The sequence below is a fragment of the Natator depressus genome, chromosome 1 (assembly GCF_965152275.1).
Source record: "Natator depressus isolate rNatDep1 chromosome 1, rNatDep2.hap1, whole genome shotgun sequence".
Classification (NCBI taxonomy): domain Eukaryota; kingdom Metazoa; phylum Chordata; order Testudines; family Cheloniidae; genus Natator; species Natator depressus.
Genome location: NC_134234.1, coordinates 15,204,549 through 15,213,406, shown reverse-complemented (window position 1 = coordinate 15,213,406; position 8,858 = coordinate 15,204,549).

Genomic DNA, 8,858 nt, shown 5'->3' with positions numbered 1-8,858 from the left:
CTACAGACTATTTTCTTTGTAATGTTCTTCTATTGTGTCTTTAACAGGAGTGACCTGAAGAAGAGCTTTGTATACGCTCAAAAGCTTGTCTCTTTCATCAACAGAAGCTGGTCCAATACAAAGTATTATCTCACCCACTTGGTCTCTCTAATATCCCGGGACCAACACAGCTACAACACTGCAAACAAACTTTAACCCGAGGCATTTGAATTTGACTTTGAGCGAGGACTGAGCACAAGCAAATGGCCTTCTCTACAATCACAGCAGAGTGAATAATGCAAACGAAAAGCTTGCTCGGCATTTTTCTGCACCTCCGACACGATAGACCCAGCAGACATGAGATTTAGGGCAGTCGTGGCCAAACCGCAGCTCGCGAGCCGCATGCGGCTCTTTTACAGGTAAAAGAAATTATAGTCCAACACACTTTGCAGCTAGAATTAATAGCTCTACGAAATTAAAAAAAGCTATACCCATCACTGAAAGAATTTCAAAACTGGTTTTCACTCTTGAGGGAACTCCATAGTGTGAGCATGAGACCAACAGAAAGAGAAGCTCGCAAATGCGCATGGTATCGGAAATTGAGTCATTCTGCATTCAGAGGTTGTGCTGGGTGGACCTCCTGTGCTCGCAATCTCCCTGCATTCCACAGAATACAGACTGTGTTTACTGTTCATAGATTGCATTTGAATAGTTTTAGACTCAAACCCTATGTTAATTTAGTGGACAACAATGACATCTTCAAATTGTAAGAAACGCAAATATGAAGAAGAAAACTGAAGTTTTAAGACAGAACGGGAGGAAGATTTTGCATTCGCTGTTAAAGGTGGCAAACCCCTGTGCCTTATCTGCAAAGCATTGCTCACTCACTACAAAGTGAGCAACTTGAAACGTTACTATGAAACAAATCACAATAACTTTTCATTTAAATACCCTCTTGAATCAGAATTAAGGAAAAACAAGCTAACCGCATTAAAATTATGCCTAAACAGTCAACAGACAGGTTTCAGAGTAACAGCTGTGTTAGTCTGTATTCGCAAAAAGAAAAGGAGTACTTGTGGCACCTTAGAGACTAACCAATTTATTTGAGCATAAGCTTTCGTGAGCTACAGCTCACTTCATCGGATGCATACAGACACTACTTTCAGCGTTCAATCAGGAAGCTGACACAATGACCGAAGCTAGTTTTGTTATGTCATGAAATATTGCTCATGCTAAATGTCCATCTTCTGATGGAGAATTGGTTAAGGAGAATGTTGCAGAACTGGTTGCAATTTTGGATCCAAGTAACACAAAATGTCAATGACTAATAAAGCAAATTCCAATTTTGCGCCACACTATGGAGAGGCATATCTCCCAGACCAGTGCTGAAGTTGCAAGATGCAAAAAATTCTCAAGAATTCTCTAGCATTCAGCCTACCTTTCAGCGCATCCACAGCTATACAAGATAAACCACAAATAGCGATATTTGTTTGCTATGTTTCTGCAGATGTAATTGTGAAAGAAGAAATATTGGACTTAGTGGCAATAAACACGCGGTGTTGACATAAAGAATGGACTTGACAAAGCGTTGACAAATGCCAATTTACCACGGGATAAACTTGTCAGTGTTGCAACAGATGGAACAGCTGAAATGCTGGGGGGAAAAGTAGGCCTTAACGGACTCACTCAAATCAATCCCAAATTTCCAGAGTTGCTGTCTGTTCATTGCATCATCCATCAAATACATCTCTTAGGCAGATACTTCAAGTATTAAAATGTTATGAAAACGATCCTAGAAATTGTCAATTTCATCCACTCGAATGGGAAGACTCATTGATAGTTCAAAAATTTCATCAAAGAGCTGGACCTTGAAGACAAATGTAACAATGTCTCTTTCTACTGTATTGTGAGGTGGTTATCAACCAGCAATGTCTTAAATAGGTTTGTGTAACTGTTGGAGGCCTATCAACGCTTTTTTGAAGAAAAGGAAAAGTCCTAACCATCACTGGAAGATAAGCAATAGATGCAGGATCTGATGGTTTTTTCTGATATTATGTACCATCTGCAAATTTTCAATCTGGCACTCCAAGGGAAGGATAAGATTATTTCTGACCTTACTCAGAAAGTCTTCAGCTTCCAGAACAAGTTAAATCTTCTGCAAAGAGACATAGTGTCAAGAGACTTCAACCACTTTCCCCATCTCAAAATTAGGGTAAACACAGTCCCCGAAATCGAAGTAGAAGATCACAAACTCGAGGAATGCTGAGGTAAATTACAAGGACTACTTGATAACTTTCAGACCAGGTTTGAAGACTTGCAGAAGTTGAGATCCTGCTTCACCTTTCTTGTAAACCCATTCATAGTTAATGTGATCATTGAAGGCTGTCCATTTCCCAAAACTGTGGTTACGGAAACATCTACGGTAGAAATGGAACTATTGGAACTCCTCGAGGACCAGGCTCTAAAGATGGCTCTAAATCACAGTCTACAATCGAGTTCTGACGACTAGCGCTCTGAAGACTAGTGTGCGATGCATTTCAATGTTCAGCATAACACATGGCTGTGAATTGCTGCACGCCGTGATGAAGTTCATGAAACATCGTGCAGTCCTTACAAATCAACATCTGAGTGAGCTCCTCCATATCGCCTTCACAGCATATCAACCAGATTTCCAAAGACTTATGATCAGGATGGTGACCCACAAGGCCTCTAGCTCTAGCAATAATTACCTGTGATATCATAGGCCCCGACTGTGTGGGTGCTCTGGGGCCGGAGCACCCACAGGAAAAAAATAGTGAGTGGTGAGCACCCACCAGCAGCCTCGCCAATCAGCTCCTTCCCCTACTCCCCCCCGCCAGTGCCTCCCGCCCACCCGCCAAGGATCAGCTGTTCAGCGACTGGCAGGAGGCGCTGGGGTGGGGGAAGAGGAAGAGTGGGGGCAGAAAGAGGCAGAGCAAGGACAAGGCGTGTTTGGGGAAGGGGGCGAGATGGTCCCTTGGGGGAAGGGGGTCATGGGGGAGGGGCCTGGGGCAGAGCGGGGCTCAAGCACCCCCCTGAGAAATTTGAAAGTCGGGGCCTCTGTGTGATACCATAAGTAGGATGTTACTATCTTTAAAAATGCATGCAGAAAGATTGTACGTGTCTTGCGGCTCTTGAACATCTGAAGGTTATCATATGCCGCTTGGAAGGTCAGTAAATTAGGTCACCTAGATTTAGGGTGTTAACATATATACACCTTATTATAACCCTGGCTTAATCCCAGTGAGTTTGCTGCATTGATTTGGGGGCCAGGAGTTAAAAGGTAATTTTGCATGCATGGCTATATGCTGGATTTACACACCCACAAACAGCATTTCTACATGAAAAGGGAGCACATGCAAAAGGAGAGGCTGGGCTGAAAATGTAACTTTTGGGGTTTAATCAAAAGCCCATTGAGGTCCATGGAAAGATTCCTATTAAGACCAGTGGGCATTGGACAAGACCTTAAGCGTCTGCAAACCAGAACAAGAGAACTGGAAAGTGATTCCAAGCATCTTTTAAAAAAAAAAAAAAAGTTATTTAGTTCACAATACCATTGAACTTTTCAGAATTGAGACCTTACAAGAAAGATCATTTTAAAGCAGTGAGATTGTTAGCAGGGAGTGTCTCTTTGGTCTGTGTTTGTACAGCGCGTGGCATAATGTGGCCCTGATGCACGACTAGAGTCCTTAGGCACTACCGTAATACACATGACAAATAGCTCTATAATAGAGTTGATGGGAAAAAGCAGGAAGAACCAGCTGGCATTTTAGATCAGACTGTATGAAAATGTATTCTCTGAAGTTTTTAATAAAAACATCATGAGACTAAAATGTACTGCTATGTATACTAATATGCTGGTTTATTGGTTGACTAGCAAGACTAATGCAAAAATGTCTCTTCCCACATCAGCTCTTTCATCAGCAGTGTAGGCTAGTCATCTTGTTTGGAGCAGGGGAACAAGTCTCTGCTGGAGAAGAAAGACAAAATTTTAGTCAGATGGTTCAGAGTTTGTTTCTGCGTCTCCCATTGAATGAATGAATGAATGAATGAATGACGACCTCATCGTCATTACATTCAGTGTCCTCCATTTCATACATGCTGTTAAATAGGATGTAACTCTAATAGATGTGGTCCTGTTGTTAGTGCAGGCAAGTGATGCCATACTGGTACAATCCCAGCAGAACAGACTATCTGCAGAATGGATCCCAAATTTTTATAAATCCTTCAGAATAACCTGCAGCAAATGTATTGTGGGAAACGGTATCATGTAGATAAATCTGCTCTGTATTTAATTTGGGAGGCAACACGGTCCAGTGCTTATGGAGAAACCTATTCTCAGTTTGACTTTAGCCCGTCACTTAACCTCCACGTGTCTCCATTTCCCCATCTTAATCTTTCTTTGTATAGCGCCTTGAGATCTACAGATAAAGGTCAAGTATTATTTAATCAATGACATTTAGATTCACAGAATAATAGAAATGCTGGGCTGGAAGGAACCATAAGAGGAAATCTAGTCCAACTCCCTGCGCGTTGGCAGGAACAAGTATATCTAGACCCTCCCTAACAGCTGGTTGTCCAACCTGTACTTAAAAACCTCCAATGATGAGGATTCCACAATCTCCCTTGGCAACCTAGTCCAGAGCTTAACTACCCTTATAGTTAGTAATGTTTCCCTCATATAGAACCTAAATCTCCTTTGCTGCAGATTAAGCCCATTACTTCTTGTCCTACCTTCAGCAGACAGGGAGGAGTGAGTATAAATTTCTTCTGTGCTTCAGAATTTGGCTCCAAATATTCATGTGCACAGCTTCCAACAGAGTTTACAGCACAATTCTTTGTTCTGAATCAATGAGTCTGATATTTGAGACTCGGTACCTCGTCTCCACTGGTCAGAAGCCAGTGGGCTGAAAACGGTGGTTGGCAGTAAGTCCCTGGAACCTGTGCTGGTGGTTATGATATAAAAGATTCTGAGAACCAAGCAGTGGAGAACAAGAATTTGGGCGGGGAGCTTGGTTTATTAGAAGATATGGGCAAGGTTAGGCTTGTCCACACTTGAAAGTTAATTCAGATTACAGTACAGTGTGATTGTAAAGCGCACTAGCTATTCTGGAATAGGTCCCTGTGTGGATACTCTTATTCCGTAATGAGAGTGTCTTGTTTAGCTTAATCGACTTCCAAAGCAGATGAAACTAAACCAGAAGAAGGCACTTTACATCAACGCCTGGAACCCCTGGGCACTACAATAGTTATTGTTACTGTTTGCAAAGATGCAAAAGGGATTTCGATGCCCAAAATGGGATTTTCAAAAGAGTGAAAGTGAAAATAAGTGACTCAGGAGCACAAGCTGCACTGATTTTCAATAGGATTTAGGCTCTTTAGTAACTAGGGCCAATATCTTCAAAGGAATTTAGGTGCCTAACTCCCACTAGTGATCTTGAAAATTCCACCTTCTATTCCTGTTAGAAATGAATGGGAAATGGGCAGCCAACCCCCCTGGCTGGCTTGGAAAGTTCCACCCTTGAATTTTATTATAGTTTTCACTTAAATTAAAAATAAAAAAACCTGCCCCCTCTCCTCCTATCATGCCTCCACACAAACCACACATATGCCCAAAACCACACACATGTATGCACGCACATACACACACAGAGGCAAGCAAATGCCCACACACATGAGGAAACATGAAGGCATGCATGCACACACCCCTTTGGTTTCCTACCAAACCTGAATTTTAAGGTGCATGGGCACTGTGTGTGTGTGTGTGTGGTGGGGGGCCCTTTACAGAGGACCCTGGCCTCCTGCTGATCTGTGTGGATCCCTGGGTAGCTACCAGATTTGTGTTCAGACCCTGCAGCCATTTCTGCAGGAGGAGTGAAACCCTTCCAGCCCTGCTGGGATGAGGTGGGGTGGGAGAGGATCCCCACAGACTCTTCCTCCCTGCCCCCAGCTGGCTCTAGCAGGAGGCAGTTAGTCAGGCCTCTGCTCTCAGTTAAGCCAGTATAAATCGAGAGGCATCGCTCTAAGGGCAATGGCGCCAGTGTAAATGAGAGCAGAGTCTGGCCCATGGGAAGGAAGCTGGTTTGCATTAGAGAGAGTTCCCAAGTGTAGCTCGATTTATTCAGTTACAGTCATGTTCACAGCAATCTGTGCAAGGCTAATTTCACAAAGCTAATTTAAATGGCTTTTTAAAGCAAACAAACCATCTTTCAAATTTTCTTCTCCTCTGTCTCATCCCAAGCAACGCCGTCTCCTTAACAGCTTGACTGAGCAAAAAAATACGATCCTGTAGTGACTCCATTTTCCCATCGTACAGCCAAAAGAACAAATAAGAGACCCAGCCGCTAACCTCAAGCTGTTTCCTTGATTAGATGTAATGCTTTCTTTTAAAGAGAACTTTGCAACATGCTACTTTTGGCTCTTGCTTTTCCCCTGGAGTCTTTCATAGGCAGGATCCACAAGGAGATGCAGAGAAGCATGTTTAGAGCTAGCTTCTGATTTCACATTGGGCATGCAGAGACTGTTTTTCTCACCTCCATACTGACTGCAAGCCTCACATTGGGTCTACAGTAAGAATATACGACTCCTGGGGGAATTCTGCACCACCGCACATGCACGTCCCCCGCAGATTTATTTGCTTCCCTGCAGAAAAATGACTTTCTGACAGGGAAGCAAAGGGAAGCTGCAAGAACAGTCATGCACCACTCCCTAGCTGCGCAGGTACATTGCTTCAGGAATCCGGAGCAGCCAGAGTAGAGGTAAATCACCACAGGGCTGGAGACACCTCAGCCAGTGGCTCCTACCCTGAGTCGGGATCAGCTGCTAGTCCCAGCTGGGCTGGAAGCAGAAGAAGACAGGACTTCCTCTTCCCCTGCAAGGAGTGGCGGGGGCTGTGTGTTAGACGCACCCCCAGAAACTTCCCCCAGCTGCAGGAAGCTCAGCATCCTCCCCTGCTTCCTTCCCACATAGCTCCTCAGCTCTGCGGGAGGGGTCACTATATGGGGAGCTGCTCCCCCATCTGCCCAACCCCTGTGCATCTGGACCTCCCATACCCAAACACCCCTCACCCCGCACACCCAGAACCCCCTAGCCCTCCATACCTGAACCACACCTCATTGAACGTCAACCCCTGCACCTGGAGTCACTGGACCCCAGAACCCCTGCCTCCAGACCCACACCACCCCCTACTGAGCTCCGGGCACTTAAACCCCCACTCTGATGAGCCCCACCCCCAGCACCACCCTGAGCCACATCCAGACCCCCATGCCACTGACTCCCAATTAGCTGCACCCAGACCCACACCCCACCAAGCCCCACCCAGAACCCAGACCCCCCCGCTGAGATCCCCACACCCAGACCCCTCTGCTAAGCTCCAATCACTTTCACCTGGAAGCCCCTGCAGAGTCCTCTCTGCACCTGGAACCCTCCCAATGAGCCTCTGTGCGTCCAGATTTCCCCCACACCTAGACCCGCACTGAGCTGCCTGCACCCAGATTGTCCCACACAGAATCCTCTCACCCCACACCTGAATCCCCCCACACTGAGCCCCTTCACACTTGGATGCTGCCTGGTTGAGCCTGCATGCCTCACACCTGGTGCACTTGCTGCACAGGGGCAGGGCCCCAGGGTGTTTCTGGGGTAGGCCCAGGCCTTGTGCTGTGTCAGGGTCAGGTGCAGCCTCACCACTGAGTCTGTGTCCCCAAAGTAGGGGGTGGGGAGGCTGTAGGGTGATCTCCCACCTACAGGCAGCCAGTGGCTTGCGCTCCCCACTGCCGTGCTGGAGCCTCTGCATTTATTTATTGACCAAAATAAAAACCTTCAGAATTTTTCAGAATTTTAAAATATTGCGTGCAGCATTTTAAATTTTGGTGCATAATTTTTAATTGTTTAGCACAGAATGCCCTCAGGAGTAATATACAATACGCTTCAACAGGCAGCTGTAGCTTGCTGGCCATGTACTTAGCTGTGGAATCCAGGCCCCTGATCTTGCAAATACTTAAGCATGTGCAGAAATTTACTCATAGGCTCATAGCTATTAAGGTCAGAAGGGACCATTATGATCATCTAGTCTGACCTCCTGCACAGCGCAGGCCACAGAATCTCGCCCACCCACTCCTGCAATAAACCTCTCACCTATGTCTGAGCTACTGAAGTCCTCACATCATGGTTTAAAGACTTCAAGGTGCAGAGAATCCTCCAGCCAGTGGCCCGTGCCCCATGCTGCAGAGGAAGGCGAAAACCCCCCAGGGCCTCTTCCAATCTGCCCTGGAGGAAAATTCCTTCCTGACCCCAAATATGGCGATCAGCTGAACCCTGAGCATGTGGACAAGATTCACCAGCCAGATACCCAGGAAAGAATTCTCTGTAGTAACTCAGATTCCCACCCCATCTAACAGCCCATCACAGGCCATTGGGCCTATTTACCATGAATAGTTAAAGATCAATTAATTACCAAAATCATGTTATCCCATCATACTCTTGGGAGTAGATCGTGAATGTCCCTGAGTGCAAGATCAGGGCCTAAGGTCACCCATTTGAAATCTACCAAGGCGCATTAATAATCAAATTACTGTGACACTGAAGCCACAGATTAAACCCAAGACCTTATTGCAAATCTATGTTAAATTACAACATGATCTTCAGCTCGTAATAGCCCAGCCGGAGTGCAAAGCTGACCTTTCCCGTTTGCAGAGGGGCTACACTGAACGTATAGTACCAAATCCTTAGCCCCTGAGGACTCCACAGTTGTCACTTGCTGCATGCCACGCCACTTTTTAGCTCCCTGGTTACAGTGAGGACAAACGTAGATGCTTCTGCTGTGAAAGCACAGGCACAACCACTCACTTGTAAATACTCAGGCT